Source organism: Saimiri boliviensis, chromosome 10, assembly GCF_048565385.1.
Source record: "Saimiri boliviensis isolate mSaiBol1 chromosome 10, mSaiBol1.pri, whole genome shotgun sequence".
NCBI lineage: Eukaryota > Metazoa > Chordata > Mammalia > Primates > Cebidae > Saimiri > Saimiri boliviensis.
This window is the reverse complement of record NC_133458.1, coordinates 35173702-35199550: the sequence shown is the minus strand read 5'-3', so window position 1 is coordinate 35199550 and position 25849 is coordinate 35173702. Positions and strand designations below refer to the sequence as shown.

General features: G+C 36.4%; 1 long non-coding RNA gene and 1 pseudogene across 1 annotated transcript in view; both read right to left on the bottom strand.

The window, feature by feature from the left end:
* LOC141580171 (uncharacterized) overlaps nucleotides 1-25849 on the bottom strand; it is a 202579-nt gene that overhangs the window by 116295 nt on the left and 60435 nt on the right. The window lies entirely within an intron of this gene.
* Nucleotides 24613-25689, bottom strand: LOC101031612 (zinc finger CCHC domain-containing protein 9 pseudogene; annotated as a pseudogene).

The following is a 25849-nucleotide window of genomic DNA, read 5'->3' as shown; positions in this document are numbered from 1 at the left end:
AGTGAACTGGCCCCCTGTGTAAAAAGTTTGGGGACGCCTGGTAACCTTTTAAAAGGTATTGTATATTCTATCACTGTTTTACTAGCATCTAAAGTAAGAGTCTTCTTTTGCAGAGGAAATTGTTATTAAAAATAAACAGTATTTTCCTGAAACTGTGATCTTTAGAAAAGCATCTAGGATTTGACTGGGGGAAGTGATCTGTGAAGGACTTTGCCAAGTTGATTCCAGATGCAGTAAAGTAGAAAATTTCAGAGGAAGAACTTATATTTACTTCTGTAGTTCTTCAGGATTCATTCACAGAATCTGAAATATATTGGTTTGTTTTCTACAGTGTTCAGCTTACCAAAGCTAGGTGCAAAATTTTATCACCCTTGGTTGTAGCAAACTACCAGCATGGCAAGTGTACACTTATGTAACAACCCTGTACAATCTGCACGTGTACCCCAGAACTTAAGGTATAATAGGAAAAAAATAAGAAGAAGAAAGAGGACAGAAGCCAAAATAAAAAACGTTATCACCCTTTCATATATGTATAGAATGGCAAGATATAAACTTTGACACTTGATATGATCCTTTCCCCCTATATAATGCATTTTCCTCTTGCTCCTAATTCAATAATATTTAACATATCTATGATTCATTTTAATGTTATAAATCATTATTGGCATGATGTCTTCTTTTTTCCCTAGCTTTATTAAGATATAATAGACAAACAAATTGTATATATTTGGGTGTGAACTATGATGTTATTATATATGACATTGTAAAGTGATTGTAACAATCAAGATGATTAATATATTCATCATCTTACATAGCTAAAATTTTTGTGATGAGAACATTTAAGATCTACTCTCAGCACTTTTCACATATACAACAAATGGTTATTAACTATAGTCACCATGCTCTATGAAAGATTTTCAGAACTTATTCATCTTATCTAATTGAAACTTTGTACCCTTTGGCCAACATCTTTTCTCCTTCCCCCCAACCCCTTCCCCTGCCCAGACAACCACCATTTTACTCTTTGCATCTATGAGTTAGGCTTTTTAAATTCCACATATAAATGACACCATGTAGTATTTGTCTTTCTGTGCCTGGGTTATTTTACATATCATCATGTTGTCGAAAATGATAAGAATTCCTTCTTTTTTTTAAGGTTTAAGAGTATTCCATTATACATTTATCTATTTTAGGTATCCATTTATCTGTAGATGAACACTTACATTGATATCATATCCTGGCTATTATGAATAATTCTGCAATGAACATGGGAATACAGACATCTATTTGATATACTTATTTCATTTCTTTGGGTATTCTGTGGTCTAAATGTGTCCTCCAAAATTCCTATGTTGAAACTTGATCACCAGTGAGATAGATTAAGTGGTGGGGCCTTTAAATGTTAAGTCATGAAGGTGGAGCCCTCATCAATGGATTATGGATTAGTGTCCTTCTTTTTTTTTTTTTTTTTTTTTTTTTTGTTCAGATGGAGTCTTGCTCAGCCACCCAGGCTGAAGTGCAGTGGTGCATTCTTGGCTCACTGCAACCTTCGCCTCTCAGGTTCAAGAGATTCTCCAGCCTCAGACTCCTGAGTAACTGAGATTACAGGTGCACACCACTACATCCGGCTAATTTTTTTGTATTTCTAGTAGATTTGGGGTTTCACGATGTTGGTCAGGCTGGTCTCAAACTCCTGACCTCAGATGATCTGCCTCCCTTGGCCTCCCGGAGTGCTGAGATTACCGGTGTGAGCCACCGCGCATGCCAGATTCGTGCCCTTCTAAAAGAGAGGCGAGAGAGCTGCTTCACTCTCTTTCTCTCTTCTCTTTCTTCCATGTGAGAACACAGTGTTTGCCCCTTCTACCATGTAAGGACTCAGCAAGAAGGCCTTCACCAGCCACTAAGTGTTGGCACCTTGATCTTGGATTTCCCAGCCTCTAGAACTGTGAGAAATGAAATTCTATTGTTTATAATTTACCCATGCTAAGGTATTTTGTTATAGCTGCATCATAAATGGACTAAGGGAGGATACTGTCTTTTTCAAGAAAACCCTATTCCTTTACCCATTTTTAAATCAAGTTATTTGTTTTATTTCTATTGAGTTGAGTTCCTTATATATGTGGGCTATTAACTCCTCATGAAGTGTGGAGTTTGCAAATATTTTCTCTCATTTCATATGTTGTCACTGTACTCTGTTGATGGTTTCCTTTATTGTGCGAACGCTGATATGTTAGATACAGTTCTATTTGTCCATTCTGCTTTTGTTGCCTGTGCTTTTGGAGTTATTTCCAAAAACTCATTGTCTAGTCCAACGTCAAGAAGCTTTTTTTCTATGTTTTCTTCTAGTACTTTAACATTTGCAGATCTTACACTTAAGTATTTAATTCATTTTGAGGTGATTTTGTATATGGTATGAGAAAAAGATCTACACTGAAATTTAATCATCATTGTGATAATTTCATTCTTCTGCATGTGGATATTCAGTTTTTCCAAATATTATTTAGTAAAGAGACTGTTCTTTCCCTATTGTGTATTCTTGGCAACTTTGTCAAAGATTATTTGCTTATAAATGTGTGGATATATTTCTGGACTTTATATTCTTTTACATTGGTCTGGTTTAATGCCATCACCATACTGTTTTGATTACTATAGCTTTGAATATATTTTGAAATCAGGTAATATGATGACTCCAGCTTTGTTCTTTTTGCATATAATTGCTTTTGTTATTTGGGATCTTTTGTGGTTTTGCATAAATTTTAAGATTTTTTTTATTTCTATGAAAAATACCATTGCAATTTTAACAGGGATTGCCAATTTGTAGATCACTTGTAACAATATTATTCTACTCCATGAACACAGGATATCCTTCCATTTATTTGCCTCTTCTTCAATTTATTTTATGAATGCTTTATAGTTTTCAGTGAATAGAGCATTTACTGACTTGGTTAAATTTATTTGTAAGTATAGGTTAGGCAACTCATATTCAAACATCTGAAATCAGCAAGGCTACAAAATTCAAAACTTTTTGAGCACCAGCATAACAATCAAGGGAAATGCTCTCTGGAGTATTTTGAATTTCAGAGTTTCAGATTTGGAATGCTCAACTGCAAATATTCCAAAATCCAAAACACTTCTGATCCTAAGTATTATAGACAAGGAATATTCAACCTGTATTTTATTTTCACTTATTCTTAAGTGTTCTATTTTTTTACAGCTATTGTAAATAGGGTTGTTTTCTTGATTTCTTTTTCACATAGTTTGAGTGTATAGAATAGATACTGACTTTTGTATGTTTTTTGTTTGTTTGTTTGTTTTGTTTTTTTGTTTTTTGAGATGGAGCCTCACCCTGTTGCCCAGGCTGGAGTGCAGTGGTGCAACCTTGGCTTTCTGCAACCTCCAGCCTCCTGGGTTCAAGTGATTTTCCTGCCTCAGCCTCCTGACTAGTTGAGACTACAAGCACATGCCACCATACCTGGCTAATTTTTGTATTTTTAGTAGATATGGGGCTTCGGCCAGGATGGTCTCAATCTCCTAACCTCATGATCTACCTGTCTCAGTCTCCCAAAGTGCTTGGATTACAGATGTGAATCACTGCGCCTGGCCTGTATTTTGATTTTGTGTCCTCCCACTTTACTGAATTTATTAGTTCTAACAATTTTTTTGTTGAATTCTTTAGGGTATGTATATATGAGATCATATGGAAAATTTTATTTCTTCTTTTCTGACTTGATTGCCTTTTTTCCCTCTTTATTATCTAGCTACTCTGGTTAAGACTTCCAGGACTATAATGAAAGTGGCAAAAGTGGGAGAGTAAGCATTCCTGTCTTGATCTTCATCTTAGAGGAAAAGCTTTTTAATTTTTCACTGTTGAGTATGATGTTAGCTGTGGGCTGGTCGTAAATTGCCTTTATTATGTTGAGGCACATAATTTGTTGAGAGTTGTTTATTACTGAAAATGTTGAATTTTATAAAATATTATTTCTGCATCTATTGAGATGCAGTTTTTGTCCCTCATTCTGTTAATGTGGTGTATCACATGTATGTGGTACTTAATCTTTGCATCCCAGGGCTAAATCATACTTGTTCATAGTATACGATACTTCTAATGCACTGTTTAATTCAATTTAGTAATATTTTGTTGAGAACTTTTGCATTATATTCATCAGGAATATTGGTCTGTAATTTTCTTTTCTTATAATGACCTTGTCTGGCTTTGGTATAAGTGTAATACCTGAGTTTGGAAGTGTTCCCTCCTCTCCAACTTTTGGAGGAAACTGGAAATTACAGGCCATAATTCTTTAAATATTTAGTAGATTTCGCCAGTGAAGTAAGCAAGTCTTGAGCTTTTCTTTGTTGCAAATTTTTTAGTATTATTGCTGATTCAGTCTCCTTATTCATTATTGGTTTGTTTAGACATTTGATCTCTTCAAGATTAGTTTGTGGTTAAGTTGTATGTTTCTAAGAATTTATTCATATCTTCAAAGTTATTTGATTTTTTTGGTGTATAACTGTTCATAGTAGTCTTTTATGATTCTTTGTATTCCTGTTGTATCAGTTGTAGTGTCTCATTTTTCATTTATAATTGTCTCCTGTCTTTTTTCTTAGTTATTTAGCAAAAGAATAATTTATCTTTTCAAAAAAAACAACTATTAGTCTCACTGATCTTTTATATACTTTTTCTAGTCTCCATCTCATTTATTTTTACACTGATCATTATTATTTCCTTCCTTCTGCTGACTTTAGCTTATTTTATCTTATTGTTCCAGTTCCTTGAGTTGTAAAGTTTGGTTGTTTGGGGATGATTTTTCTTTTTTCTTCATGCTGGAATTTATTACTATAGACTACACTCTGAGAATTACTTTTCCTGCATCTCATAATTTTTTGTGTGTTATGTTTCTACATTCATTTGCCTCATGACATTTTAAAATTTCCACTTGATTTCTTCTTTGACTCATTAGTTGCTTAGGAGTGTGTTATTTAATTTCCACATATTTGTGAATTTTTCAATTTTCCTCCTGTTAATGATTTTGTTTTATACCATGTGGTCAGAAGATACTTGTTATAATTTCAATAATCTTAAATTTGTTGATTTGTTTTGTGACTTAACATATGATCTATTCTGGAAAATATTCCATGTGTACTTGAGAAGAATGTTTACATTTTTTCTGCTGCTATTGGATAAATGTTCTGTATATATCTGTTGGTTTGTTTTGTCTATAGTGTTGTTCATGCCCACTGTTTCCTTTTGATCTTCTGTCCTGATAATCCATCCTATTGGTGAAGTTGGGGTACTGAAGTTCCCTACGATTATAGTATTAATATCTATTTCTTTCTTTAGTTCTATATATTTAGGTGCTCCAATGTAGGGTGCATATATACTTACAATTGTTATAGTTTCTTGAGGAATTGACCTCCTTTCATCATACAATGACCTTTCTTGTACCCTGTAATAGTTTTTGATTTAGAATATATTTTGTTTTACATAAGCATAGCCATCTCTGCTCTTTTTTGGTTACAATTCATATAGAATACCTTTTTCCACTCTTCACTCAGCCTATGTGTATTCCTAAAACTAAAATGAATTTCTTATAGGCACCATAGAGCTGGATCTTTTAGTTTATCCACTCAATGACTCTGTGTCTCTTGATTGAAGAATTTAGTCATTTTATCTTTAAAGTTATTATTAGTATGTAAGGAATCAATACTGCCTCTTTAATAACCATTTTCTAACTGTTTTGTAGTTCCATTGTTCCATTATCCATCTCTTGCTGCTTTCCTTTCCTATTTAATTTTTTATAGTAGTATGTTTTGACTTATTTTCCTTTATCTTTTATATATCTGCTATATGCTTTTGCTTTGTGATTACCACAAGGCTTACATAAAATACTTGATGGTTATAATAGTCTATTTTAAAGTGATAACAACTTAGCTTTTACTACATACTAATACTCTACACATTCTCTTTACACATCTTATGTTATCAATGGTAGAATTTACATATTTTATATATGATGTATTTGTTAAATCAATATAGCTATAATTATATGTAACACATTTGCTTTTCAACTTTCATAGTAGAGTTAAAAGATGTTTATGTACCGCCATTACAGTATTGGAAAATTCCAAATGTACTTATATTCTTATCTTTACAGTGAGCTTTATGCTTTCACATAATTTCATATTGTTAGTTATCATCCTTTTGCTTCAACTTGAAGAACTCTCTTTAGCATTTTTTGTGAGATAGGTCTAGTAGTGATTAACTCCCATAGTTTTTGTTTAGAGAAAGTCTGTATTGCTTCTTCATAACTGAAAGAAGACCTTATTGGGTAAAATATTCTTGGTTGACAGGTTCCCCCTCCCACCCCGCCCCAGTACTATGAATGTATCTTTCCACTCTCTCCTGGCTTACAAAGTTTCCACTGAGAAATTCACTTATAGTCCTATGAAGATTCCTTCATATATGCCATGCTGCCTTTTGCTTGCTGCTTTCAAACTTCTCTTTGATTTTTGATAATTTTGTGACAGTGTGCCTCAGTGATGATCTCTTACATTTAATCTATTTGGGGTATGTTGGGCTACATAGGTCTGAACGTTCATTTTTCTCTACATATTTGGGAAGTTTTCTCTTATTGTTTATTTAAACAGGCTTTCTTCTCCTTTCTCTGTCTCTGTTTCTTCTGAGACTACCATAATGTGTACAATGGTTTAACTCATGGTGTCTCATCAGTCCCCTAGGCTTATGTCACTCTTTTTTATTCTTTCTTCTCTCTCCTCTGGTGACTTGTCTTTAGGCTCACAGATTCTTTCTTCTGCTTGATTGAGTCCACTGTTTAAACTTCCTGTGGAATTTTTCAATTTAGTAATTGTGTTCTCTGGTTCCAAAATTTATGTTTGGTTGATATGCTTTCTATCTATTTGTTGAACTTCGTATTTTGTTTATGTATTTCTTTTAAATTTTTGTTTAGTTGTCTGTGTTTCTTGTAGCTCACTGAATTTCTTTAAGAATATTATTTTGAATTATTCATCAGGCAGTTCACAGATCTCCACTTCTTTAAGCTCCATTGCTGGTGTTTTATTTTGCTCCACTGGTGGTGTCACATTTACCTGATTCTTTTTTATTCTTGTGGCCTTGTGTTGGTGTTTGCGCATTTGAAGAAAACAGGCAACTCTTACAGTGTTTATAAAGTAAATCTGGTAAGAAAAGTCCTATACTAGTTAGTCCATGTAGATTCTGGGTGGACCAACTGGAGGGGTCAATGGGCAAACTTGCTGCTTGAGTCCTTGTGTGGGCTGGCATAATACACAGGTCAGTAAGTAGATAGACATGAAGCTTCAGATTGTAGGGATGTGCCTTTGTCTTTATCAGGAGTAGTCCTGTAGTCTGGGTCCACTGGGATGAGCCTGGACCTCAGACTAAGAAGACCAGCCTGGTACCAGAACTAGATTGGAACCTGAGTGTGAAGGTGCTAGTCTAAAGCCTGTGGCTACAGGTGCTGGTCTAGTGCCATGTTTCTCTTGGGTAGGCCTGGTACCAGGGTCTCTAGGGTCTTCCCACATAATTCTATTCCTCTCACGCACAAAGTGTCTCTCTTCATGCTCTGCTGCCAAGGCTTGGGGTACAGGTGATATTGGTGATGTGAAAGTGATCTTCCTACTTTTGTGCCTCTTTTTTAAAATTATTTTTATGCTACAATTAGGTGATATAATCTCTCACTTGAATTACTTCGCTCTTTTAAAGGTATTTTCATGCATGGATAGTTGTTCAAATTGCCATTTCTGCAAGGGGACTAGTGCTAGGAAGTCCTATTCTGCCATTATGCTCTCATTTTAGTGTTGGCTCAAGTACTATAAAAAATACTTTAATTTGATTCAAAAAAATAACATGGTTAACATATATTAAGCATGTTGTATGCTGAGTGTTCTACATAAATTATTTAATCCTCATAACAACCCCAGTAGGTATGATTATCATATTTTATAGGTAAACTGAGGTTTAATGAAGTTATGTTAATCATCTGATTTGTGAAGCTGAGAAGTGGTACCATTAGTTTTTGAACTTAGGCAATATAAAACCAGACTCAAGCATCTAACTGTGTTGCCACACTGCCTCCCTTTAGATACTCTCCTAATTCTGAATCTCCATAGCCTTAATAAAAATACAGTATGTGATGGCAGGCACTTTAACTTCTTAATATTCTAATAGTCTCCCCATTGCCAGCAAACACTCATGAGGTAGGTGGATCCAGCTGTGACTCATTTTCCAGGCACATTTGTTCAATTGTTCAATTTCTCTCATTCTGACTTGATATTTCTCTAGGGTCTAAGCCATCATATTATTGCTAGGGAAGAAACACTTCACTATTCTATTTTGCTGAAAAAGCTATTGTTCAAAGTCTTCAGATGTACATCTGTGGTTAACTTAAGGGTCAGAGGTAGTTCCTATAGGATTTCCTACACAAGTGCTATTCAAAATATGGCCTGCAGGCCAGTTCCTACCTGTGAACTTTGTATTATTTGTACCTGATGAGATAAAGAGCTGATATCAAAATAAAAATCAAGAGGCCAAAAATTTCTTTTAAAGTGAAAGCTTTCACAAAATCCCTGTATATAAACCATGTACTGATAGAACAGTCCTAATTAAAGTAGAAGCAGAGGAACTGAAGCCCTAGCTTCAATGATTACCTCCAGAAAACACTCAGGGTACCTTCTTAGAGCCCTAGGATTCCTTGAAACACAGCTAGAGAGTCACTGTTACATGTACAAACTTCTGGAGTATAATTTACAGACTACAGTATTCTAGAGTCATTTTTGTCCTCATTTTGAATTGTACTAGGAATGTGCCGCAAAACTGTTCATGTTTCTCAGTGCTTTCAACATGAGGACCTAATTACTAGCGGTGATCATGGACAGTGATAAATGTTTATCAATGTATAAAATGTAAAAATACATATGACAGGCTCCCCAAGTCTCCCGAATAAGCATTACCATTTCTAAATTTTGCAATATGCTGCAGCCAGAGTTCAAGTGCTTTTTCTCTTATGACAACCTCCCTCTAAGAACAAAACAGCTTCTAGTAGTGCATCAGGTCAAACAGTACCACTTATCCTAGAATATGTTCCTGCGCTCTGACCCAAAAGTGTATTCCAAGTTTGTAGCCTAACCACCCAGGCAATTTGCCATACATTTCTCTTTTTTCTAGAGACAAGTGATTTTTCTTAGAAGTTATAACATTGAAGTTAGGTGATATTTTTCTATTCACTTATCCTAATGTATTTATCTCTCCCTGAGTCTCAAAAGCAATGGATGATGCACTTTTCACCATCTGAACTGTCTTCTCTCCTAAAAATCTTTTTCAATACATAATAACCTCTACATCAGTCTGCAGAAACATATCTGCCAGCCATCATCACAATCTATTGCTATCATTGATATTCCAAAATTTTTTCTCTCAAAACACGCAATACTCATATTCAAATTCAACTTCCTCTGCTACTCATGCCACTTACAGTCCAAATAAAGCTGTTGTATTTGGACTAAGTATTTGATGTTTGCTTGTACTCTGGGTTTTAGGGAATGTATCAAAGGAGTATATTTATCTTTGTGTGAGATAGATGTGTAGAAACAACATACATTTAACTTTATTTCATGCTTTTGCCTAGAATTTTAATTAAGAAGTTGTACTGAGCTCTGAATTTTCAAAAATTACGGTATTCTAAAAGGGGGCAGAGCAAGATGGCAGAAGAGAAGGCTCCACTAATTGTCCCCTCCTAATCCCCTGGCAAGGACACCAATTTACAACCATCTACACACACACACACACACACACACACACACACACACACACATACACACACACACACACACACACACAAAAAACACCTTCATAAGAACCAAAAATCAAGTAAGCACTCATAGTACTTGGTTTTAACTTCATATCACAGAAAGAGGCACTGAAGTGGTGTGAAAAACAGCCTCGAGTCATCAATTCTACCTGTATTAGTCTGTTTTTACACTGCTGATAAAGATCTACCAGAGACTGGGCAATTTATAAAAGAAAGAGCTTAATGGTTACAGCTCCACATGGCTGGGGATGCTTCACAATCATGGCAAAACGTGAAAGGCATGTCTCACATGGTGGCAGACAAAAGGAGAGAGCTTGTGCAGGGAAACTACCCTTTTTAAAAATCATCAGATCTTGTGAGACTTATTCGCTATCACAAGAACAGCTTTGGAGAGACTTGCCCCCATGATTCAATTACCTCCCACTGGGTCTCTCCCACAACACATATGAATTCAAGATGAGATTTGGGTGGGGACCGAACCAAACCATATCACTTCTTCTTCCCCATCCCTTGGCAGCAGTGGTGTGATGCAGAGTGTTCATGTGCTCTGGAAGAGGGAGAGCACAGCAACTGTGAGGCATTGAATGCAGTGCCACCTAGTTATAGAAGAAAGAAAAAGTAGACCAAATTCAGCTGACACCAACCCATGGAAAAGCATTTGAACCAGCCCTAGCCAGAGGGGAATCACTTATCCCAGAGGCTGGAACTTGAGTTCCTACAAGCCTCACCACTAAGGTCTACAGTGCTCTGTGTCTCTAAGTAAACTTGAGAAGCAATCTAGGATATAAGAACTGCAACTCCTGGGTGATTTCTAGTGTTGAACTGGGTCCAGAGACAGTGGACTGTGAGGGCACATGACCTGCCGAGACATCAGCTGGGGTGTCTAAGGTATTGCTAGCATCACTCCTTCCCTAATTCCAGGCTGCACAGCTTATGTCTCCAGAAAAGATCCCTTCTTTCTGTTGAGGAGAGGAGAGGGAAGAGTGGGGAGGACTTTGTCTGACATATGGTATACCAGCTTAGCCACAGCAGGATAGGACACCAGTCACAGTTGTGATGTCCCTGTTCCAGGTCCTAACTTTCAGATAACATTTCTAGACACACACTGGTCCAGAGGGAACCTGCTATTGTGAAGGAAAGGACCCAGTTCGGGCGTCATTCATCATGAGCTAACTGAAGAGCTCTTGGCCCCTGAACAACCAGTAGCAATACCAAGACAGTACATTGAGAACCCTAGGTGAGACTCTGAGACATGATGACTTCATGTGGGAATCAGCAAACTCCCAGCTGTGGTGGCTATGGGATGAGACTCCTTCTGCTTGAGAAAAGCAGAAGAAGAAGTAAAGGAGACTGTGACTTACACCTTAGGTACCAGCTCAGCCACAGTGGGGAGATCATCTGGATTCTAGGATGTGGCTGTTGGATGGCATTTCTAGACCTGTACTGGGCCAGAGGGGAGCTCAGTTACCGGAGGGTCACCACAAGCTGGCTGAGGAGCCCTAAGGCCTTAAGGGAACATCAGCAATAGTCTGGTAGTATTTCCTATGATCCTGTGGTGGTATGGCCATGGTTTGAGTCTATTCTGCCTTTGAAAAAGGGAGGTAAGAGTGGGAAGGACTTTGGTTTGAGTAATGGCTAACCCACAGTATATTAGAATACCAGGTAGACTCCTAAGGTTTTTAACTGTAGTCTTTGGCTCCTGGATTGTACCTATAGAGCCACTCAGAGACTGGGAGAACTCACTACCCTGAAGAAAAGGACAGAGGCTGGGCTGACTTCGCTACCTCCTGATTGTAGAGCCCCAGGGTCCAAAGATTGATTTCAGCAGGCCTTGCAGGAGACCCAGTGCAGTGCTGGCACCAGCACAATTCCAGTGGTAGTGGCCACGGCAACGCTTGTAACAGTCGGTCCAGCCCTAGGTGGCTCAGAACACAGAGAGAGAGAGACTCTGTTTTGAAGAGAGTAAGGGAAGAGAACAAGAGTCTCTGCCTTGTAATCCAGATGCTTCTGGAACATATCCAAGACCACCAAGGTGGTACCTCTGTAAGCCTGCAGGAACCGCAGCATTACTGGGTTTTGGTGTCCCCTAAAGCAGATACAACTTAGAGCATAGCACCAAAGTCCTTTCGAATGTCTGGAAAGCCTTTCGAAGAAAGATGGGTGTAAACAAGCCCAGACTACAAAGACTAAAATAAATAGCTAACCCTTCATTATCCAGACATAAACAAACATCTGCAAGCATCAGGATGATCCAAGAAAACATGAGCTCACCACATGAATTAAATAAGCCTCCAGGGACCAATGCTGGAGAAACAGAGATATGTGACTTTTCAAATAATTCAAAATAGCTGTTTTGAGGAAACTCAAGGAAAGTCAGGATAACACAGAGAAGAAATTCAGAATTGTATCAAATATATTTAATGAAGAGATTAAAATAATTTAAAATAATTAAGCAGAAATTCTGGAGCTGAAAATACAATTGGCATACTAAAAATTTCACCAGAGCCTTTTAATAGCAGAATAGATTAAACAGAAGAAAGAATTAGTAATCCTTAACACAGGCTATTTGAAAATATACAATCAGAAGAGACAAAGAAAAAGATTTTTTTTTAAATGAAGCATTCCTACAGTATCTAGAAAATAGCCTCAAAAAGAGCAAACCTGAGTTATTGGCCTTAAAGAGAAGGTAGAAAAATAATTAGGTATAGAAAGTTTATTCAAAGGGAAAATAGATTTACAAACCTGGACAAAGATATCAATATCCAAGTACATGAAGGTTAGAGAACATCAAGCAGATTTAATACAAAGAAGACTACCTCAAGGCATTTAACAATCAGCTCTAAAGATCAAGGATTAAAAAAAGAATCCTAAAAGCAGCAAGAGAGAAGAAACAAATAACATAAATGGAGCATCAATACATCTGGCAGACTTTTCCATGGAAACCTTTAGGCCAGGAGAGAGTGGCATGATAAATTTAATGGGGCCAAAGGAAAAAATCTTTTACCCTAGAATAGTGTATCTGGCAAAAATATTCTTCCAACATGAAGGAAAAACAAAAACTTTCCAAGACAAACAAAAGCTGAGGGATTTCACCCACACCAGACCTAGACTGTGTTTTAAACAGTTGCTCAAAAGTTCTTATTGTCCTTAATGATAGTTTGGGTGTAGTAGGACCATTACAAAGTTTTATGTGTAGCGGTATTGATTCTTTGCTTTCTGTTAACAATTATGAACAAGCAGCAAGCAAAACAAGTGATAAATATGTTGAAACTAAATAAAGGAAATGTCCAGAAAAAGTGATTGCCCAGATTCACACATTAGTTGTTAAATGTATGGAATCATCTTACATCCTCTGAAGCCTGGGTTCAAGCACATGATTTCATAATTTGTAACAATACTTTAATTTTTTTATCCAAAAGAATAATGAACCTTTTATAAAGGTGACATGGTTTGGCTCTGTGTTCTCACCCGAATCTCACTTGAATTGTAATCCCCAGTGTTGGGGGAGGGACCTGGCGGGAGATGATTTGATCATGGGGGTGGATCTCTACCTTGCTGTTCTCGTCATGGTACTGATTAAGTTCTCATGAGACAGGTTTGTTTGAAAGTGTGTGCCACTTCCCCCTTAACCCCCTTCCCACCTCTCTCTCCTGCTCCACCTTAGCAAGATGTACCTACTTCCCCTTTGCCTTCTACCATGATTTTAAGGTTTCTGAGGCCTCCCAGTCATGATTCCTCTTAAATCTGCAGAACTGTGAGTCAATTAAACTTCTTTTCTTCAGAAATTACCCAGTCTCACGTAGCTCTTTATAGCAGTGTGAGAAGGGACTAATATACATGGCAATTTTAATAGATTGATTACAATCCTTTTAAATAACTTTTATTCCATTTAGATCTAGATTCCACCTCTTACTTTTTGCAGGAATATAATCAATTTCCCTCAACCACTGAACATCAATTTTCTCATCTGAAAACTGTAAATAATATAACCTGCCTACCCTAGCTCATAGGTTCATGTAAAATAATGTGTGTAATAGCCCTCTGTAAATTATAATATATTCTATAAATTTTAAAATATAAATCACAAAAGCATTTAAGGAAATTGTGACTAAAATTCATAAATCTCCAATATTTGAATAGGTTAGGCTACTGTTAACACTTTAAAGTCGGTGATTGCAAAACTCACATATGAAATTGCATACTACACTATTATGTTTGCAATTGATTAGGTGCCATCAAGGCTGGGCATGGTGGCTCACACCAGTAATCCCAGCACTCCCACTCTCAGGGAGGCTGAGATGGGTAGATCACTAGGTGAGCAGTTCAAGACCAGCCTGGTCAATATGGTGAAATCCCATCTCTACTAAAAAATACAAAAATTAACTGAGCATGGTGGCACATGCCTATAGTCCCAGCTATTCAGGAGGCTGAGGCAGGAGGAGGTTGCAGTGAACCAAGATCATGCCACTGCACTCCATCTGGGTGACAGAGCAAGTCTCCACCTCAAAAATAAATAATTAAAATTAAAAACAAACAAATAAATAAAAGCACAAATGTTGATGGTAAATAACCGTCGTATGAAGACTAATTTACAAAAAGTTAAAATGCTAAAATGATCAATTACTTTTTTGTATAAATTAAATATATTATTATAAAATTCCACAGGGGACAATATACATTTTTTAGGATTTAGATAACTTATTTCCATAAATAATCAGACATCATTAATGAAGAAGTTACAATTGCTATTTAGTGATAAAATGTTCATCTTTGGGCATATTTGAGAAGTAGCACAGTAGAGAGTTTGGTAATGAGAGAAAATACCTGCAAATTATGTATCTGACAGTGGTCTAATATCCAGAATCTTTGAAAAACTTAAACAAATTTACAAACAAAAACAAATGACCCTGTTAAGAAGTGGGTAAAGGGCATGAACAGAAACTTTTCAAAAGAAGACATCCATGCAGCCAACAAGCATGTGAAAAAATGCTGAATTTTGTTAGAGAAATGCAAATCAAACCCACAGTGAGATACCATCCCACACCAGTCAGAATGGTTATTATTAAAAAATTAAAATTTAAGGGATGCTGATAATATTTCAGGGAAAAGAGATGCTAATACACTGCTGGTGGGAGTGTAAATTTGGTCAACCATTGTGGAAAGCAGTGTGGGAATTCCTCGAAGAACTCAAAACAGAATTACCATTCAACCCAGGAATCCCTTTATTGGGTATATACCCCAAAGCATATACATTATTCTACCATAAAGCCGTAAAGAGTAATTCATACATATGTTCATTGCAGCACTATTCACAATAGCAAAGACATGGAATCAACCTAAAAGCCCATCAGTGGTAGACTGCATAAAGACTACATGGTACATATATACTATGGAATACTATCCAGCCATAAAAAAGAATGAATTCATGTTCTTTGTAGCAACACAAATGGAGCTAGAGGCCATTATTCTAAGCAAACTAACACAGAAACAGAAAACCAAATACCACAGGTTATTACTTAAAAGTGAGAGCTAAATAACAAGAACATATGGCCATGAAATGGGGAACAATAGACAAAGGAGCTCATTGAGAAAAGAAGGTGAAGGAAATAGAGGATCAGGAAAAACATCTATTATGTACTAATGCTTAGTATCTTAGTGACAAAATAATCTGTACACCAAACCCCTGTGACATGAATTTACCTATATAACAAAACTGCACATGTAGCCCTGAATCTTAAATTAAACTTAAAAGAAAAAATAAGAAAAGGAAAATTCATCAGGTATAGTGGTGTGTACCTGTTGTCCTAGATACTTGGGAGGCTCAGGCAAGAGGACTGTCTAAGTACAGGAGTTTGAGGATGCACTGAGCTTTGATCATACCACTGCACTCAAGCCTGGCAACAAAGCATGACCCTGTCATAAATAAATAAATAAGTAAATAAATAAATAAATAAATAAAAGAAATATAAACAAAATTCAACAAAGTAAAATTCGGAATGCCTACCATCCAATCACATGTTACCAGCATTCAAAGAGGTGGAAAAATATGACACATAAAAAGGAAAGGCTGGGCACAGTGGTTCATGCCTGTAATCCCAGCTCTTTGGGAGGCCGAGGCAGATGGATCACAAGGTGAGAAGTTCGAGACCTGCCTATCCAACATACTGTAACCCTGTCTTTACTAAAAATATTTTTACAAATAGCCAGGCCTGGTGGTGGGCACCTGTAATCCCAGCTACTTGGAAGCCTGAGGCAGAAGAATCGCTTGAATCCAGGAGGCAGAGATTGCAGTGAGCCATGATGGTGCTATTACACTCCAGCCTGAGTGATAGAGCAAGATTCTATCTCAAAAAAAAAAAAAAAAAAAAAAAAGAAAGAAATCAGTTGAGGGAAACCAACCCAAGACTAACACATATGTTCAAATTATTAAGTAGGAACATTAAAAAGTTCTAATTGTATGCCGTGTGTTCTAAAAGTTATGTAGGGGCCAAGTGCATTGGCTCTCTATTAAAAATACAAAAATTATCTGGCCTTGGTGGTGTGTACCTGTAGTCTCAGATGCTCAGGAGGCTGAGACAGGAGAATTGCTTGAACCAAGAGGTGGAGGTTGCTACAGTGAGCAGATATCATGCCACTCTACTTCAGCCTGGGTGACAAAGCGAGACCCCATCCTCACCCCCCCAAAAAAAAGTTATGTAGAGACATAGAAGGTATTTTTTAAATGTAAACAAAAGACCTAATTAAACTTCTGGAGATAAAAGTACAACCAGAGGGAATAAAAATGAAAGATTAGTATACTTGAAGACACGGCAACAAAAACTCTCAACAGAAACTCCTTTTCTCTTTTTATAGAGAAAGGAGTAACAAAAAGTAAACAAACTATCAGTGAGCTGTAGGACAATTTTAAGCAGCCAAATAAACATAGAATTGCAGTTGTAGATAATTGGAGAGGAGAAAGTGGATGGAACAAAAACTTTTTATTCTAAATCTGATAAAAAATTATAATACCGCAGAGTGAATAACTCAGTGAACCTGAAGTATGATACACACATGAAGCAAACTACACCAAAACCCATTGTAACTGAATAGTTCAGAACTAGTGAGAAACAAAAATACCTAAAGGAAGCCAGAGAAAAAGTGATACATTATAAGTGGACGAAAGATGTGAATAACAGCAATTCTCATTTTAAAAAATGCAAATTAGATGATAGTGAGGCAATATTTTTTATTTTGCTGAAATAAAAAACAAAACTAAAATGTCTTTCAAAAACAAGGTCCAAAGATAAAGACTTTTTCAGAAAAAAAAGGATGAAAGAATTCATCACAACCACCCTGGCACTGTAAGACACACTAAAGGAAGACCCAAGCAGAATAAAATGATACTGGGGGAAACCTGACCTGTGCAAAGGAATGAAGAGCACCAGAAACCACAAATACTGGGTAAATAAATGAAATTGGTAATGTATAGCCCTTTAAAAGATAATTGACTGTTTAATCAGAAGTAGAAACCATCTATTATGGTGTTTATAACACATTCAAAAATAAAATGTGTGTCAACATTAGCTCAAAGGCTGGGCCAGGAGCAATGGGAATATATTACTATAAGCTTCTTGTAGTACACATGAAATGGTATAATATAATACATAGGTAGAGTGTGGTAAGTTAAAGGGATACATTATATACTTTAATGTAACCACTAAATTAAACAAAAACAGTAGCTAATAAGCCAACAAATTAAATAAAATTAAATCACAAAAAAGTACTCAATCTCAAAGAGTCAGAAAACGTTGAAAAAGAGAATAAAGAACTGGTGAGACAAAGAATAAGTACCAAAATGATCGATTTAAACTAAGCCATATTATATAATCACAAACTATGTAAATGGCCTAAAAATTCAATTTAAAGGCAGATGTTTTAAGATTTTACAAAAAAGGGAGACACAACTATATGCCATCTTTAAGAAAGGCACTTCAAATATAAAGATACAAAAAGGCTACAAGTATGGAGATGGTTAAATATATAGCAAGCTAATGCTAATCAAAAAAAAAAAGTAGGAGTAGCTATACTAATATCTACTAATAACAAAGTAGATTTCAGAACAGAAAATACTACCAGAGATAAAGAGGTCATTTCATAAGGATAAATCATATGATAGTGATAAAAGAATCAATTTATAAAGAAGATATAAAGATCCTAGTAATTTCTACACGTAATAAGAGAGCTTCAAAGTACATGAAACAAAAACTATACAACTGAAAAGTGTAATAGATAAAGACACAAGAGCAGTTGGAGATTTTATACCATTTTCTTAATAATTGATAGAACAAGTAGAGAAAAGATCAACAAAAGTATAGAAAATTTGAACATTATCAACCAACTTGGCATAATTAATATTTATAGAACATTATACTGAACAGTATTCTCATTACATCCATATGTTATATTTACCAAGATAGACCATATTCTAGGCCATAAGAGATGTCTCAATAAATTCAAAACTTCAAGTTGGAAAATCTCCAAATATTTGGAAATTAAACAACACACTTCTAAAAGGTCAAAAAATCAGGAGAAATTAGACATTTGGAGCTAACTAAAATGAAAACACAACATACAAGTTTATGGACTGCCTGCAAAGAAGTAATGAGAAGGAAATTTATAGTAGTAAATGCCTATGTTAGAAATGAAAAAAAAAAATCTCAAATTTATGACTTAGCTTCTAATTTAAAAAACTGGAAATGAAGAGCAAGGTAAACATAGAATAAGCAGAGGGAAGAAAATAACAAATATCAGTGTGGAAATCAATAAAATTGGAAACAGAAAAACTATTAGAGAAAATCAGTGAAACCAAAAGTCTCTGCCCAATGAAGGAAACAATCAGCAAAGTAAAGAGATAAAACCTGGTTCTTTGAGAAGGTCATTAAAGCTGATAAACTCCCAACCAGACTTACCAGGAACAAAAAATAGATAACATCAATTACCAGCATTAGAACTGAGAGAAGTGATACCACTAGATTCTAATAATATTAAAAAGATAAAAAGGGACTACTTAGGGACACTTTTATCCTGATAAATTCAACAACTTAGATAAAATGGACAAATAACGGGAAAAACAAACCAATGAAGTTTACTGAAAAGTGAGCTCATATACCCTATGTCTATTTTTAAAATTTAATTTGTAGCTCAACTCTTTCTACAAAGAAAACTCCAAGCCCAGATGGCATCACTGGTGAATCTTCCCAAATATTGAAGGAAGAATTACTATACAAACTCTTTCAGAAAACTGAAAAGCAGTAAACATTTCCCAACTCTTCACTGATGCCAGCATTACCCTGATACCAAAACTAAGAAAATTGTGATAGATACAGGCAAGAGCATAGATGCAAAATCCTCGTCAAAATACTAGCAAATTGAATACAACAGAATATAAGAAGGATAATACCTCATGAGAAAGACAGGTTTATCCTAGGAATGCAAGGTCAATTAAACATTCAAAACTATCAGTGTCATGTCCCATATCAATAATAAAAAGGAAAATATATATATAATTGTCTCAGTAGACTCAGAAAAAAAATCCAGTATTCATTTCTGATTTTAAAAAACACAACTCTTATCATGGAATACAAGGGAAGTTCTATAACAGGTTAATTATGGCAGTTAAGTTTCCAGGGTAACTCACACATCTAATCCTTGGATAAATTATTATATCTGTGCAATTATAAAGAAATGAAGGCAGCATTGTTGAAAATCTATAATCTGGCATTTCACTTCCATAATTATCAAGTTTCATCTGTATGAGAGGTACTGTGCTAGGTTCCACTTCCATAATTATCAAGTTTCATCTGTATGAGAGGTACTGTGCTAGGTTCCACTTCCATAATTATCAAGTTTCATCTGTATGAGAGGTACTGTGCTAGGTTCTAGGAGTACGATGTCAAATGTGGCACTCCTTGGAGAACTTGAAATTTAAATAGAGGTAACTGAATATGTCACATGCAGGCAACAGACATTTACTGATGCAATGATTTAAACTAAACAAGAAATAATTGTGCTAAGGGAAAATAGCCAGACCAAAAAATTAAGTACATATTATCTAATTCTACTGATACGTATAATTCTAGAAAAATTAATCTGTAATGGCCAAAAATAGACCAGCAATTGCTTGAGGATGGGATCAAGGGGACAGGGAGGGTAGTCAGGAGGGATTTGTAAGGGGCACAGGGAAACTTCTAGGGGTGATGAATATGTTCTTTTATTGATTGTGGTGATGTTTTCAATAGTATGCACATATACCAGCACTTATTAAAATGTGTGTTTTAAGCATATATGGTTTATTTTATGTAAATCAAACCTCAATAAAGTTGTTAAAATATATTTTAGGGTACAATGTGGACATTTAGGAAGGAATGGTTATTTTTTTTCCTGCAGAGGATGCAATGCTCTGGAGAGGCTTCCTGAACAGATATTGCTAAACTCAACCACAGCTCTCTGTATCAGAAGCTTCTCACAGAAAACAAGAGGACACATTCAAATTCTGTAATTTGAGAAGAGATTAATGAAAGGACTATATACAAAAACGCAAGAAAGAATTGGAATAACACAGGCGATAGTGCAGTACTTCATTTCTCAAAGCACTCACCACCTTAGACTAGAAACGGAGCGGGAGAAGTGGTTCCTAGAACCCGGGGAAAAGTTGCCCTGCTAAGGGGGACATTTGAAAAAGAGCTGAGATTTCACAGCACACATTTGACCTACAGAGACATTTTAGGGAAGGAGCAGAGGAAGAAAAACCCTAAGTGTATTATCCTCTCTCCTTCCCAAACTCTACAGGTCTCCCTATTGGCCAACCCCCACAAAAGCCAAAGAATAAGGAGGCATCCAGCCAAACAGCCTCCTCAGTCTCTGAACAGCATGGAAAATGAATCTGGAAAGACAAATAGATGACCTACAGCATCATCTCCATTGTAGTCTACTTTCTCTTTATCCAGTTGAAGTGGTTTGGATCTGTCCCGCCCACATCTCCTGTTGAGTTGTAATCTCCATTGTTGGAGGTGGGGACTCATGGGAAGTGTTTGGATCATGAAGGCAGATCCCTCATTAATGATTTGGGCCATCCCTTTGGTGATGAGTGAGCTCTTCCTCTGAGTTGACAGGAGATCTGGTAATTCAAAAGTGTGTAGCATGCTCTCTGCCTGTACCTGCTCTGGCTCCTGCTTTTGCCATGTGACTTGCCTGCTCCCTGTTTGTCTTCTGCCATAATTGAAAGCTGCTTGAAACCTCCCTGGAAGCCAAGCAGATACCAGCACTACGCTTCCTGTAAAGCCTACAGAACCATGAATGAATTAAACTTCTTTTCTTTATAAATTACTTTAAAAATTGTAAAGGTATTTCTTTACAGTAATGCAAGAACGGCCTAATACACAGGTCTGGGATCAATGAATAAAAAATTATATAGAACTAACACAGTCATATTTTTCATCTGGAAAACTACGATTGTTTCAGGCTTTTACTTATCAATATAAGGCTTCATCTTCCTTCTGATTGGATAGTCTGAATTCCTGCATTTGGAAAGATGTACTGATGAGCATGAATTTGACAAGCAGTTCCCTATGCCAGGAGTGGACAAACTATGGCTTATGGGCCAAATCTGTCCCATTGACTGTTTTTATACAGCCTGCAAGTTAAGAATGGTTTTTACACATTTAAATGATTGAAAAAATAGCAAAAGAAGAATATTTTGTGACATGAAAATTACATGAAATTCAAATTTCAGGGTCCACAAATAAAGTTTTACTGGAAATAGGCATATCCATCAATTAACATATTGTCTGTAGTTACTTCTGCACTGCAAGCAGCAGAATTGAGTAGTTGCCCACAAAACCTAAAATATTTATTCTCTGGCTCTTTACAGAAAAAGTGTTCTGACTCCTGCCCTGGCTAAAGAAGCTAGAGATGTGGGGACAGGTTCACCTAGAGCTAGGCCTGGCCCCACCATTCCTTTCCTGTATTATCCTGACATGTTACCCCATTTCCACAAGCTTCAGTTTTATCAAAACAAAAAGGGGATAGTAATGTCTACTGTACAGAATCACCATTGATCATTATATTACAGAGCAAAAGTAAAATACCTGGCACAGGGACTAGCACACACAGAAAATGATTTCTGTCACTAAGTGAATAATAGGTAGAAATGCCACGGAACATCAAGCAGTGCAAGTTTTCCCATCTTACTGTTTATATAACTTTTCCACTTTACCATTTACTAAACATATGTCTGTTTTCTCATCATTCCAACTGGTGTCAGAAGAGATTTACTTCTTATCTAAAGCTTATCCCTTTCCTATAGACACCAGATCCCACCCCTTTCCAATCTGCTGAGTTAATAGTTTCTAATCTTTAGTGTGCTTGCAAAGCGTCTGGGTGTTACAATACAGATATGTGAGCCTGCAGAGGAATCTGCATTTCAAAATTACTTTAAGGAACATTATACTCTCTCTCTCTCTCTCTCTCTCTCTCTCTCTCTCTCTCTGTCTACACACACACACACACACACACACCTCTCTTTCTCTCCTTTTCTAACATTTTTGCAATCTCTTTCTTCATAGACTTCTCTCATACCAATCAGTATCATTTATCTTTAAAAAAAAATAAGATGGAGTTTCCGTTGTCATAATATTTTTTTTCTGGCTATCACCAATCGCTTTATTCTAGCATCAAACTCCTCACATGTGCAAATTATACTACATCTGAAGCTATTTAGGAAACATTTTATGATTTTTATACTTATAATTTCCTGAGCCACCTCTCACTTTCTATTTCTTCATATCCTATTTCTTTTGTTAATTACTTGTCATTTTCTCTTCATCAGACATAGAACCTCCTTTGCTCAGTTTACTGCCTCACAGTCTCTTACTCCCAGTGAACTCATCAAGCCCTAGTCAGAACCATCTTTAGGGAACTTCACAATGGGAGGCTGACATCCTTTGCCACAAGGCCATGCAGTTGTATTCAGGGTTTCCTGACATAGTTCCCAGGTCTGGGGTTTGAGGGAACTCAAAACTTATTTTTCCCTTCCTGAATTAGCAGAGACCAGAGCTAGACAGAAATAATGGAAATAGAAAAACAAGAGAAAAAATGTTATTACTGACAAGACTGATTTGTGGAGAATGTAGCTTATGTCAGCATCTAAGTAGGTTTGCAATTCTGAGATGCTTAGTTATACAGATTTATACACGCAGTAACAGGCATTACTGAGTAACATCAGAAATTGGAAAGAACTCTTCTTGACAACTGTGAGTCCATTCACAGAAAGACTCTCTACCTAATTTTAATTATCAGAAGAGAAACTCCTCCCATATGTAGTATAATTTGTGTGTGTGTGTGTGTGTGTGTGTGTGTGTGTGTGTATGTAGAGGGGGTGAAGTGGAAGCATGTTGGGTAGAAGATACAATGTGACACAGAACTTGGTAACAGTGAGGTATGAGAATGGAGAATTCTATTTGAGTTTAGGAAATGATATTCAAATCTTCAGAGAAGAAACACACTATAGAAACATGTTATAAAGCGATGTGCTTTCAGATAATAGAGATAGTCTAGAATGGCCCATGGGGAAAGAATCCTAAGTAATCATTTTTAAATGCTCTCATTTTTGGCTGGTCATGGTGGCTCATGCCTGTAATCCCAGCACTTTGAGAGGCAGAGGCCAGTGGATCACCTGAGGTCAGGAGTTTGAGATCAATATGGCCAACATGGGGACACTCCATCTCTACTAAAAATACAAAAATTAGCCAGGCATGGTGGTGGGTGCATGTAACCCCACCTACTTGGGAGGCTGAGGCAGGAGAATCACTTGAACCCTGGAGGCATAGGTTGCAGTGAGCCGAGATTGCACCATTGCATGCCAGCCTGGGTGTAAAGAGCAAAACTTAGTCCAAAAAAAAAAAGCTCTAATTTTTAAGGGTTAACTAAAGAAATCTTCTGAAAAGGACTAGAAAAACCACCGAATGTGAGGCACGTGACCAAGACTAAGCCAAAAGATCTGTATAAACTTGCATAAATAGTGTCAGGAAGACTAAAGTCCTCACAGAGGATATATGAGCAAGATGAGGTTCAGAAATGCCAGACAACAAAAATAACTTTATAGATGTGATCAAAATGAAATGAAAGTAGAAATAGTCTCAGAGAAGGTGATGTAATGTTCAAAGGTTACAAAGAACAGGCAACTGACTCAACATTACTCTTAAGCAAGTCATTTTATCTTTCCATGACACAGTTTCCTGCCTCCTCAACAAATGAAAAGGTACTGGGCACCATGTTGTCTTCCAGTTTATTTTTGTTTTTGATATACATAAAAGAGAATGATCTTCAACCTAGAAAGGAGGATATATGTAATGAAAAGATTTAATTATAATTACAACATGATGAGGGGGGAAAAGGTAGATTGAGTTAGCAGATGTAACAGCTACTATAAGTACACTTTTTTTAATAGAAAATGCATTTTTTATTCCATATTTTAAAAATACAGACTTTCTAGCAACTTGTACATTTCTATTATAATAATAAATTGATACTCTGAACCAAGAAAACAATATCACCAAAAGTTCATTTGTATCCTTTGTTTAGGGGTGTGTCACATTTATGCATAATTTTGCTTTTATAAAAGATGATTGTTAAAATTAGGTATACATCCACTTAGTTATGCCTAAGTTCTGTCCCTTAAAATGTGTTCTTTTAGAGAATCCATTTAACCAGCTTATTCTCTTATTTAGTTTTCTCTGAACAGTGGTAGAAGTACTATTTGATGAACAGAATAATCAAAATTGTTTTTGATCACAGTTAGATCATACTGCTATGTACAGTACAGTCCTGGCTACAAGGGAGCCTGACTCTAACTTGTGAAATGGGCCTGTTTAGAAAGTAAAAATGAGGTGGTAACTAATGATAGTGCTAGTTGTTATCAAAAATGCACAGCTTTAGGTATTTTTGTTTTGGGTTTTTGCAGTTTAGGTGCATCCAAAATTTCTTCATAATCTGCACTCATTCCCTTTGCCCAGCGACCTACTGTGACCATTCGATCTGAATTCTGACTTTCCGGGCAATCTTTCTTTAAATGTTCCACAGAGCCACAAAGTTTGCAACCACCACCATCAGCATAGAGTCCTTTGGGATTATCAGGACAAGCTCTAGACAGGTGCCCCATTTCTCCACAAACAAAACATTTTGCAAAAGGAAATTCACCAAGAGCCGGGTCTACTGTAGCCTTACACTTGGTTATTTCGTGCTCTGTGGACCCACACCTGTAACATATTCCAGTGCCCGTATCTTGATTTTCAAGGGCGGCAGGGCAATCTGCAATTCCATGACCAGGTTTTCTACAATGGAAACACACCATTGCATTTTTCTTTGCCGCTTGTCTTTTTAATCTTCTTTCTTCCTGTCGACTGTCTTTCTTTAAAGCAACTGCAATTTCTTCTCTTACTTCCTTACTGTCTGTTGCTATAATTTGTCCATTGTGAACCATCTGTGAATTCTGTCTTAGGTATTCCATGAATCCATTCACATCTTCATTTAAGTACTCTTTTTTCTTTTTGTTCTTTTTATGTTTTGCTTGGGGTGCATCATTTTTAAGAGATAGCCTATTGGCTTCAAGTTATTTATGCTTTGGTAGGTTTTGGCTTGTTCCCTCAAAGGATCCCTTCTTCATGTCCTCCCATGATGTTGCAGGCAAGGGTCTTTTGTTATATGTGATATTAATTCGTGCCCACCTGGTCATAATTTCATCAGAGGTACCTCACTGCACTGCCGCGCTCGAATCCCCCAGAGCAGCCGAGTTAGTGAGCCAGAGAAGCCGGCCTTCCTCATGTACACTTAATAATAAGATATGCCACACTGACTTCATTTCTGCTGATGATAGGAAAATGTCATTAACTATAAAGTTTCTTAATTTCAGTAAAATGTGTGATTAATCCTCCAATGATATAAGTTTGGATAAAACAACACTTGGAGAATAG